This window comes from Loxodonta africana, chromosome 24 (genome assembly GCF_030014295.1).
Source record: "Loxodonta africana isolate mLoxAfr1 chromosome 24, mLoxAfr1.hap2, whole genome shotgun sequence".
Lineage (NCBI taxonomy): Eukaryota > Metazoa > Chordata > Mammalia > Proboscidea > Elephantidae > Loxodonta > Loxodonta africana.
The window spans coordinates 65,408,029-65,420,703 of NC_087365.1; positions in this window are offsets into that span (position 1 = coordinate 65,408,029).

Sequence of the window (12,675 nt, forward strand, 5' to 3'; positions counted from 1 at the left end):
GGTTCAGTTTGTCTCTATTTGGCTCATTTCATCTCCACTAGGCTCCATTCATCCCGAATCTGGTCGACTCGACTCGATTCGGCTCATTTCGGCCATATTTGGTCCTATTCAGCGTTATTCGGCTCTATTCAACTCTTTTCTACTCTATTCATCTCTGTTCGAATCCATTCGACTCCATTCCACACCATTCTATTCCATTCTACACTACTGTATTCTACACAACCCTCCCCCACCCTACCCTATCCTAATCTAGTCTGCTCTTTTCTAGTCTCCTTTTCTATTTTCTCTATTCCATCCTATGCTACTCTACCATACCCTGCACTAAGCTAACCTACCCTGACCTATGCTGTTCTATTCTATTTCCTTCTATTTTCTCTGTTCCACCGTATGCTTCCCTACCCTATGCTACCCCACCGTACCATACTCTACTACTTAGGGTTACTCAATAAGGGTCCTAATTAAGGGGAGTAGTTCGGGCAAGGGTACTCCTTAAGGCAAGTGTACTAGTTCAGGCTACTAGTTAAGGCCAGGGTACTAGTTAAGGCCAGGCTACTAGTTAAGGCATGGGTACTTGTTGAGGGTACTGGTTAAGGCAAGGGTACCCGTTCAGGCTACTTGTTAAGGACATACTACTAGTGAAGGCAAGGGTACTAGTGAAGACTACTGCTTAAGGCAAGGGTACTTGTTAGGACTACTAGTTAAGGCAAGGGTACTCGTTCAGATTACTGACTTAGGGTACTATTCAAGACTAGTTGTCTAGGCTACTGCTCTATGCCACTAGTCTAGCTGACTAGTCCAGCTTACTAGTCTAGGCTTCTACTCTAGCCTTCTCTTGTCTACTCTAATGTAGTCTACTTGCATCTACCCTAGTCTTCCTATCATAAACTACCCTAACCTGTTCTAATCTCTTCCATTTGGTTCGATTCAAAGCATTTCGATGCGACTGGACACCATCATGCTTGAGTCGGCTCGATTCAGCTCGATTTGGCTCGAATCGCTTCAATTCAGCTCGTTTCCACTCGGTTCAGCCTTATTCGGCCCTATTTGGCTCGATTCGACTCTTTTCTATTCTATTTGTCTCTGTTCGACTCCATTTGACTCCACTCTTCTCCATTCTACGCTATTCTACTCTATTCTGTTCTACTCTACCCTACGTTACTCTAATCTATTCGATTGGATGCGATTCGAAGCAATTCGGTGTGATTCATCTCGTTTTGTTTCCATGTGACTCGATTCGGCCAGAATTGGCTCTCTTCAGCTATATCCTGCACTATTTGACTCTATTTGACTCAATTCTACTCTGCTCTACTCTTCTCTGCTTTACTCTCTCTACTCCACCCTACTGTACTATATTCTATTCTTTCTATTCTGTACTATTCTGTTCTATTCTACCCACCCGCCCCTCCCCTAATCTATTTGATTAGATTCGATGTGACGTATTTCCACGCAATTTGACGCGATTAGGCTTGAATCAGCTCGATTCAGTTCGCATCGGCTCTATTCGGCTCGACTTGACTCCATTTCACTCCATTCGGCTCGATTAGGCTCGAATTCCATCGATTCTGCTGGATTCTGCTCAATTAGGCCTTATTTGGCCCTATCCGGCCCTATTCTGCTCTATTAGACTCTTTTGTACTCTATTCATATCTATCCGTCTTTATTGGACTCCGTTCAATTCCATTCTATTCCATTCCACACCATTCTTCACTATTTTCCTCTATTCTATTCTACCCTTCCCTACCCTCATCTCTTCTAATCGATTCGATTTGATTTGACGCGATTCGAAGCAACCGGACGTGATTCGTCTCGTTTTGTCTCCACTCGGCTCAATTCGGCTATGTTCTCTCTCTTTGACTCTATTCTGTTCTGTTGTATTCTTTCTGTTCTGTTCTGTTCTCTCCTACTCTGTTGTACTCTATTCTATTCTACCCTACCCGACCCTACGGCACCCCACCCGAACCTAGCCTACTTTAATCTATTGGATTCAATTCGATTCCGTGCAAAGCGATTTGATATGACTTGACTGGATTCGGCAAGATCCGAAGGGATTTGATGAGATTCCATGCGACTTGACGTGATTCAGTAGGATTCTCTGAGGTTTCACACGATTCGAAGTTATTCGACGTGATTCCGTGGGATTCGACACGATATGAAGCGATTTGACCTTGTTTGATTCAAAACGATGTGGCTCGACTCGATTCGACCTGATTCGATTCGACGCTGTTCGGTGACAGTCAGTGCGATTCTGCTTGATTCCGCTCGATTAGGTGTGATTCGGCAGTATACAGCTCTTTTCGGCTGTATTCAGCTCCATTCGTCTCTATTCAGCTTAGTCGGCTCTATTCGACTGTATTCGACTCTACTCTTTTCCACTCTATTCTACTCGATTCTATTCCTTCTATTCTGTTCTAATCTCTTCTATTCCACTCTACTCTGTTCTATTCTACCCTCCCCTGCCCTCCCCTCCCCTTCTCTAATCTATACGTGTCGATTGGATTTGACGCATTGAACGCGATTCGAGGCGATGAAGCTTGAGTCGGCTCGATTCGGCTCGATTTGGCTCTATTCGGCTCAGTTAGGCTCCATTCAGCTTGTTTTGGCTTGAATCGCTTCGAATCTGCTCGATTTGGCGTTCTTCGGCCCTATTCTGCTCTATTCGACTCTTTTCTACTCTATTCGTTTCTATTTGACTCCATTCTACTCCATTCTATTCATTCCACACTATTCTACACTATTCTACTCTATTCTGCTCTACCCTACCCAACACCACTCTAATTTACTCTAAGTGCTTCTACACGATTCCTCTCGTTTCGTCTGCATTTGGCTCTATTCAGCTCTATTCTACTGTAGTCTAATCTTCTCTATTCTATTGTATTGTTTCTACTGTGTTCTGTACTAGTCTACTCTATTCTACCCTACCCCACGCTTCCCAACTCTAAGGTAGTGTAATCCATTTGATTGGATTTGATTCAACCCATTTCGACGCGATTCGGCTCGATTTGGCTCTGTTCGAATCTACTCTACTCTATTCCCCTCTACGCTACTCTAGCCTCCTCGTTTCTGTATTCGTTCTGTGTTGTTCTGTTCTATTTTGTTGTGTTCTGTTCTGTTTTATTCTATTCTACTCCATTCTACCCTACCCTAGCCTACCCGAACCTCCCCTACTCTAGTCTATTCCATTGAATTCGACAAATTTTGACGCGACTAGGGGCCGAATCGGTGTGATTCATGTCCATTCGGCTCCATTTGTCTCGAATAGTGTCGATTCGGCTTGATTAGGCTCGATTCGGCTCCATTAGGCTCGATTCACTGGATTCGGCTCGATTTCGCTCAATTCAGCTCGATTTGGCCCTCTTCGGCCCTCTTCGGCTCTCTTCAGCTCTTTTCTACTCTACTCGATTCCATTGCACACCATTCTACTCCATTCTACGCTATTCTACTATACCCTACTGTAATTGATTCGATGGGATTCGACGCCATCCGACGCGATTTGTCTCGTTTCATCTCCATTCAGCTTGATTCGACTCTGTTCTACTCTACTCTATTCTACTCTACACTATTCTGCTCTGCTCTACCCTTTTCTACTCTATTCTATTGTATTCTTTCCATTCTCTTCTACTGTGTTCAATTCTACTCTATTCCATCCTACCCTAATCTAATCTATTCTACTGGATTCGATTCCACGCATCTCGATGCGATTCAGCTCAAATCGGCTCCTTTCCACTCCATTCATCCCCAATCGGCTCAAATCGGTTCGATTCAGCTCTAATCGGCTCCATTCGGCTCTAGTCAGCTCGAATAGGCTCTATTCGACTCTGTTAGACTCTACTCAACTCTATTATCTCTTTTCGACTCCACTCGACTCCATGCTACACCATTCTACTCCATCCTAAACTATTCTCTACTGTATTGTATTGGACTCTACCCTACTCTAGTCTATTCTAATGGATTGGATTGGAACTGATCAGATTCAATGCAATTCGACGGGATTCGACGCCATACAGCATGATTCCACGGGATTCGGCGTGATTTGTCTTGGTTTCTATCGATTTAGCTCTTTTGGGCTCTATTTGGCTGTCTTTGGCTCTATTCGGCAATATTCGACTCTACTCTACTCTACTCTTCTATACTCTGCTCGTCTCGACCCTATTCTATTCTTTCAGTTGTGTTCTCTTCTCTTCTGTTCTGTTCTACTGCACTCTATTCTACCCTACCCTACCCTAACTTAGCCTACTGTAATCTGTTCTATGCTATTCGACACACTTGAACGGAATTCGACCTGATTCGGGTCATATCGGCTCGATTCATCTCCTTTCTCCTCCATTAAACTCGATTCGGTTCTATTCAGCTCTTTTCCACTCTATTCGGCTCCTTTTGGCAGTATTCGACTCTATGTGACTCTAGTCTACTCGATTCTTTCTGTTCTGTTCTATTCTACTCTATTCTATTCTTCTCTACCCTACCCTAACCTTACCTTCCCCACACTAATCCATTTGATTCGATTCGACACATTTCAAACGACTGGACATGATTCATCTCGATTCACCTTGAATTTGGTCAATTCGGCTGTATTCAGCTCTGTTTGGCTCTTTTCAGCTCTCGTCAACTCGATTTGACTCTATTCTACTGGACCCGACTCTACTTAATTCTATTCTCTTCTTTCTATTGTGTTCTGTTGTGTTGTAGTCTAGCCTCTCCTGCCGTACCCTCCTCTACACTAATCTATTCGATTCAACGCATTTCGACGCGATTCCATGTGATTAGGCTTGAATCGGCTCGATTTAGCTCTATTTGGCTTGAATTGGGTCAATTCGTCTCGATTCTGCTCAATTCAGCATAATTAGGCTCGAGTGAACCTTATTCAGCCCTGTTCAGCTCTACTCAGCCCTTTCTACTTTATTTGTCTCTATTTGGCTCCATTCAACTCCATTCCACACCATTCTACTCTTTTCTACTCTATTCTATTCTGTTCTACCCTACCCTACTCTAATCTATTCTAATCAATTCGATTCATCACGATTTGTTCCCTTTCCTCTCCATTCGAATCGATTCGGCTTGAATTGGATCTATTCATCTATATTCTGCACTACCCGACTCTGACTATTCCACTCTACTCAACTCTACTCCATTCTACTCTTGGTATTCTCTTCTGTTCTACTCTATTCTATTCTTCTGTGCCCTTCCCTACTGAATCCCAGCCTAACCTACACTACTCTAATCTATTCAATTTAATTCAATTCCATTCAGTTGGACACCATTCGACCCGATTTGAGACAATTCGACGGGATTCGGTGAGATTCCGCGAGATTTGATGCGGTTTGGTGGGATTTGATGGAATTCGACGAGATCCGATGCAATAGGATGCAATTAAGTGTGTTTTGGCTCGATTTTGCTGGGTTCAGTTTGTCTCTATTTGGCTCATTTCATCTCCACTAGGCTCCATTCATCCCGAATCTGGTCGACTCGACTCGATTCGGCTCATTTCGGCCATATTTGGTCCTATTCAGCGTTCTTCGGCTCTATTCAACTCTTTTCTACTCTATTCATCTCTGTTCGAATCCATTCGACTCCATTCCACACCATTCTATTCCATTCTACACTACTGTATTCTACACAACCCTCCCCCACCCTACCCTATCCTAATCTAGTCTGCTCTTTTCTAGTCTCCTTTTCTATTTTCTCTATTCCATCCTATGCTACTCTACCATACCCTGCACTAAGCTAACCTACCCTGACCTATGCTGTTCTATTCTATTTCCTTCTATTTTCTCTGTTCCACCGTATGCTTCCCTACCCTATGCTACCCCACCGTACCATACTCTACTACTTAGGGTTACTCAATAAGGGTCCTAATTAAGGGGAGTAGTTCGGGCAAGGGTACTCCTTAAGGCAAGTGTACTAGTTCAGGCTACTAGTTCAGGCCAGGGTACTAGTTAAGGCCAGGCTACTAGTTAAGGCATGGGTACTTGTTGAGGGTACTGGTTAAGGCAAGGCTACCCGTTCAGGCTACTTGTTAAGGACATACTACTAGTGAAGGCAAGGGTACTAGTGAAGACTACTGCTTAAGGCAAGGGTACTTGTTAGGACTACTAGTTAAGGCAAGGGTACTCGTTCAGATTACTGACTTAGGGTACTATTCAAGACTAGTTGTCTAGGCTACTGCTCTATGCCACTAGTCTAGCTGACTAGTCCAGCTTACTAGTCTAGGCTTCTACTCTAGCCTTCTCTTGTCTACTCTAATGTAGTCTACTTGCATCTACCCTAGTCTTCCTATCATAAACTACCCTAACCTGTTCTAATCTCTTCCATTTGGTTCGATTCAAAGCATTTCGATGCGACTGGACACCATCATGCTTGAGTCGGCTCGATTCAGCTCGATTTGGCTCGAATCGCTTCAATTCAGCTCGTTTCCACTCGGTTCAGCCTTATTCGGCCCTATTTGGCTCGATTCGACTCTTTTCTATTCTATTTGTCTCTGTTCGACTCCATTTGACTCCACTCTTCTCCATTCTACGCTATTCTACTCTATTCTGTTCTACTCTACCCTACGTTACTCTAATCTATTCGATTGGATGCGATTCGAAGCAATTCGGTGTGATTCATCTCGTTTTGTTTCCATGTGACTCGATTCGGCCAGAATTGGCTCTCTTCAGCTATATCCTGCACTATTTGACTCTATTTGACTCAATTCTACTCTGCTCTACTCTTCTCTGCTTTACTCTCTCTACTCCACCCTACTGTACTATATTCTATTCTTTCTATTCTGTACTATTCTGTTCTATTCTACCCACCCGCCCCTCCCCTAATCTATTTGATTAGATTCGATGTGACGTATTTCCACGCGATTTGACGCGATTAGGCTTGAATCAGCTCGATTCAGTTCGCATCGGCTCTATTCGGCTCGACTTGACTCCATTTCACTCCATTCGGCTCGATTAGGCTCGAATTCCATCGATTCTGCTGGATTCTGCTCAATTAGGCCTTATTTGGCCCTATCCGGCCCTATTCTGCTCTATTAGACTCTTTTGTACTCTATTCATATCTATCCGTCTTTATTGGACTCCGTTCAATTCCATTCTATTCCATTCCACACCATTCTTCACTATTTTCCTCTATTCTATTCTACCCTTCCCTACCCTCATCTCTTCTAATCGATTCGATTTGATTTGACGCGATTCGAAGCAACCGGACGTGATTCGTCTCGTTTTGTCTCCACTCGGCTCAATTCGGCTATGTTCTCTCTCTTTGACTCTATTCTGTTCTGTTGTATTCTTTCTGTTCTGTTCTGTTCTCTCCTACTCTGTTGTACTCTATTCTATTCTACCCTACCCGACCCTACGGCACCCCACCCGAACCTAGCCTACTTTAATCTATTGGATTCAATTCGATTCCGTGCAAAGCGATTTGATATGACTTGACTGGATTCGGCAAGATCCGAAGGGATTTGATGAGATTCCATGCGACTCGACGTGATTCAGTAGGATTCTCTGAGGTTTCACACGATTCGAAGTTATTCGACGTGATTCCGTGGGATTCGACACGATATGAAGCGATTTGACCTTGTTTGATTCAAAACGATGTGGCTCGACTCGATTCGACCTGATTCGATTCGACGCTGTTCGGTGACAGTGCGATTCTGCTTGATTCCGCTCGATTAGGTGTGATTCGGCAGTATACAGCTCTTTTCGGCTGTATTCAGCTCCATTCGTCTCTATTCAGCTTAGTCGGCTCTATTCGACTGTATTCGACTCTACTCTTTTCCACTCTATTCTACTCGATTCTATTCCTTCTATTCTGTTCTAATCTCTTCTATTCCACTCTACTCTGTTCTATTCTACCCTCCCCTGCCCTCCCCTCCCCTTCTCTAATCTATACGTGTCGATTGGATTTGACGCATTGAACGCGATTCGAGGCGATGAAGCTTGAATCGGCTCGATTCGGCTCGATTTGGCTCTATTCGGCTCAGTTAGGCTCCATTCAGCTTGTTTTGGCTCGAATCGCTTCGAATCTGCTCGATTTGGCGTTCTTCGGCCCTATTCTGCTCTATTCGACTCTTTTCTACTCTATTCGTTTCTATTTGACTCCATTCTACTCCATTCTATTCATTCCACACTATTCTACACTATTCTACTCTATTCTGCTCTACCCTACCCAACACCACTCTAATTTACTCTAAGTGCTTCTACACGATTCCTCTCGTTTCGTCTGCATTTGGCTCTATTCAGCTCTATTCTACTGTAGTCTAATCTTCTCTATTCTATTGTATTGTTTCTACTGTGTTCTGTACTAGTCTACTCTATTCTACCCTACCCTACGCTACCCAACTCTAAGGTAGTGTAATCCATTTGATTGGATTTGATTCAACCCATTTCGACGCGATTCGGCTCGATTTGGCTCTGTTCGAATCTACTCTACTCTACTCTATTCCCCTCTACTCTACTCTAGCCTCCTCGTTTCTGTATTCGTTCTGTGTTGTTCTGTTCTATTTTGTTGTGTTCTGTTCTGTTTTATTCTATTCTACCCCATTCTACCCTACCCTAGCCTACCCGAACCTCCCCTACTCTAGTCTATTCCATTGAATTCGACAAATTTTGAGGCGACTAGGGGCCGAATCAGTGTGATTCATGTCCATTCGGCTCCATTTGTCTCGAATAGTGTCGATTCGGCTTGATTAGGCTCGATTCGGCTCCATTAGGCTCGATTCACTGGATTCGGCTCGATTTCGCTCAACTCAGCTCGATTTGGCCCTCTTCGGCCCTCTTCGGCTCTCTTCAGCTCTTTTCTACTCTACTCGATTCCATTGCACACCATTCTACTCCATTCTACGCTATTCTACTATACCCTACTGTAATTGATTCGATGGGATTCGACGCCATCCGACGCGATTTGTCTCGTTTCATCTCCATTCAGCTTGATTCGACTCTGTTCTACTCTACTCTATTCTACTCTACACTATTCTGCTCTGCTCTACCCTTTTCTACTCTATTCTATTGTATTCTTTCCATTCTCTTCTACTGTGTTCAATTCTACTCTATTCCATCCTACCCTAATCTAATCTATTCTACTGGATTCGATTCCACGCATCTCGATGCGATTCAGCTCAAATCGGTTTCTTTCCACTCCATTCATCCCCAATCGGCTCAAATCGGTTCGATTCAGCTCTAATCGGCTCCATTCGGCTCTAGTCAGCTCGAATAGGCTCTATTCGGCTCTGTTAGACTCTACTCAACTCTATTATCTCTTTTCGACTCCACTCGACTCCATGCTACACCATTCTACTCCATCCTAAACTATTCTCTACTGTATTGTATTGGACTCTACCCTACTCTAGTCTATTCTAATGGATTGGATTGGAACTGATCAGATTCAATGCAATTCGACGGGATTCGACGCGATACGGCATGATTCCACGGGATTCGGCGTGATTTGTCTTGGTTTCTATCGATTTAGCTCTTTTGGGCTCTATTTGGCTGTCTTTGGCTCTATTCGGCAATATTCGACTCTACTCTACTCTACTCTTCTATACTCTGCTCGTCTCGACCCTATTCTATTCTTTCAGTTGTGTTCTCTTCTCTTCTGTTCTGTTCTACTGCACTCTATTCTACCCTACCCTACCCTAACTTAGCCTACTGTAATCTGTTCTATGCTATTCGACACACTTGAACGGAATTCGACCTGATTCGGGTCATATCGGCTCGATTCATCTCCTTTCTCCTCCATTAAACTCGATTCGGTTCTATTCGGCTCTTTTCCACTCTATTCGGCTCTTTTTGGCAGTATTCGACTCTATGTGACTCTAGTCTACTCGATTCTTTCTGTTCTGTTCTATTCTACTCTATTCTATTCTTCTCTACCCTACCCTAACCTTACCTTCCCCACACTAATCCATTTGATTCGATTCGACACATTTCAAACGACTGGACATGATTCATCTCGATTCACCTTGAATTTGGTCAATTCGGCTGTATTCAGCTCTGTTTGGCTCTTTTCAGCTCTCGTCAACTCGATTTGACTCTATTCTACTGGACCCGACTCTACTTAATTCTATTCTCTTCTTTCTATTGTGTTCTGTTGTGTTGTAGTCTAGCCTCTCCTGCCGTACCCTCCTCTACACTAATCTATTCGATTCAACGCATTTCGACGCGATTCCATGTGATTAGGCTTGAATCGGCTCGATTTAGCTCTATTTGGCTTGAATTGGGTCAATTCGTCTCGATTCTGCTCAATTCAGCATAATTAGGCTCGAGTGAACCTTATTCAGCCCTGTTCAGCTCTACTCAGCCCTTTCTACTTTATTTGTCTCTATTTGGCTCCATTCAACTCCATTCCACACCATTCTACTCTTTTCTACTCTATTCTATTCTGTTCTACCCTACCCTACTCTAATCTATTCTAATCAATTCGATTCATCACGATTTGTTCCCTTTCCTCTCCATTCGAATCGATTCGGCTTGAATTGGATCTATTCATCTATATTCTGCACTACCCGACTCTGACTATTCCACTCTACTCAACTCTACTCCATTCTACTCTTGGTATTCTCTTCTGTTCTACTCTATTCTATTCTTCTGTGCCCTTCCCTACTGAATCCCAGCCTAACCTACACTACTCTAATCTATTCAATTTAATTCAATTCCATTCAGTTGGACACCATTCGACCCGATTTGAGACAATTCGACGGGATTCGGTGAGATTCCGCGAGATTTGATGCGGTTTGGTGGGATTTGATGGAATTCGACGAGATCCGATGCAATAGGATGCAATTAAGTGTGTTTTGGCTCGATTTTGCTGGGTTCAGTTTGTCTCTATTTGGCTCATTTCAGCTCCACTAGGCTCCATTCATCCCGAATCTGGTCGACTCGACTCGATTCGGCTCATTTCGGCCATATTTGGTCCTATTCAGCGTTATTCGGCTCTCTTCACCTCTTTTCTACTCTATTCATCTCTGTTCGAATCCATTCGACTCCATTCCACACCATTCTATTCCATTCTACACTACTGTATTCTACACAACCCTCCCCCACCCTACCCTATCCTAATCTAGTCTGCTCTTTTCTAGTCTCCTTTTCTATTTTCTCTATTCCATCCTATGCTACTCTACCATACCCTGCACTAAGCTAACCTACCCTGACCTATGCTGTTCTATTCTATTTCCTTCTATTTTCTCTGTTCCACCGTATGCTTCCCTACCCTATGCTACCCCACCGTACCATACTCTACTACTTAGGGTTACTCAATAAGGGTCCTAATTAAGGGGAGTAGTTCGGGCAAGGGTACTCCTTAAGGCAAGTGTACTAGTTCAGGCTACTAGTTAAGGCCAGGGTACTAGTTAAGGCCAGGCTACTAGTTAAGGCATGGGTACTTGTTGAGGGTACTGGTTAAGGCAAGGCTACCCGTTCAGGCTACTTGTTAAGGACATACTACTAGTGAAGGCAAGGGTACTAGTGAAGACTACTGCTTAAGGCAAGGGTACTTGTTAGGACTACTAGTTAAGGCAAGGGTACTCGTTCAGATTACTGACTTAGGGTACTATTCAAGACTAGTTGTCTAGGCTACTGCTCTATGCCACTAGTCTAGCTGACTAGTCCAGCTTACTAGTCTAGGCTTCTACTCTAGCCTTCTCTTGTCTACTCTAATGTAGTCTACTTGCATCTACCCTAGTCTTCCTATCATAAACTACCCTAACCTGTTCTAATCGCTTCCATTTGGTTCGATTCAAAGCATTTCGATGCGACTGGACACCATCATGCTTGAGTCGGCTCGATTCAGCTCGATTTGGCTCGAATCGCTTCAATTCAGCTCGTTTCCACTCGGTTCAGCCTTATTCGGCCCTATTTGGCTCGATTCGACTCTTTTCTACTCTATTTGTCTCTGTTCGACTCCATTTGACTCCACTCTTCTCCATTCTACGCTATTCTACTCTATTCTGTTCTACTCTACCCTACGTTACTCTAATCTATTCGATTGGATGCGATTCGAAGCAATTCGGTGTGATTCATCTCGTTTTGTTTCCATGTGACTCGATTCGGCCAGAATTGGCTCTCTTCAGCTATATCCTGCACTATTTGACTCTATTTGACTCAATTCTACTCTGCTCTACTCTTCTCTGCTTTACTCTCTCTACTCTACCCTACTGTACTATATTCTATTCTTTCTATTCTGTACTATTCTGTTCTATTCTACCCACCCGCCCCTCCCCTAATCTATTTGATTAGATTCGATGTGACGTATTTCCACGCGATTTGACGCGATTAGGCTTGAATCAGCTCGATTCAGTTCGCATCGGCTCTATTCGGCTCGACTTGACTCCATTTCACTCCATTCGGCTCGATTAGGCTCGAATTCCATCGATTCTGCTGGATTCTGCTCAATTAGGCCTTATTTGGCCCTATCCGGCCCTATTCTGCTCTATTAGACTCTTTTGTACTCTATTCATATCTATCCGTCTTTATTGGACTCCGTTCAATTCCATTCTATTCCATTCCACACCATTCTTCACTATTTTCCTCTATTCTATTCTACCCTTCCCTACCCTCATCTCTTCTAATCGATTCGATTTGATTTGACGCGATTCGAAGCAACCGGACGTGATTCGTCTCGTTTTGTCTCCACTCGGCTCAATTCGGCTATGTTCTCTCTCTTTGACTCTATTCTGTTCTGTTGTATTCTTTCTGT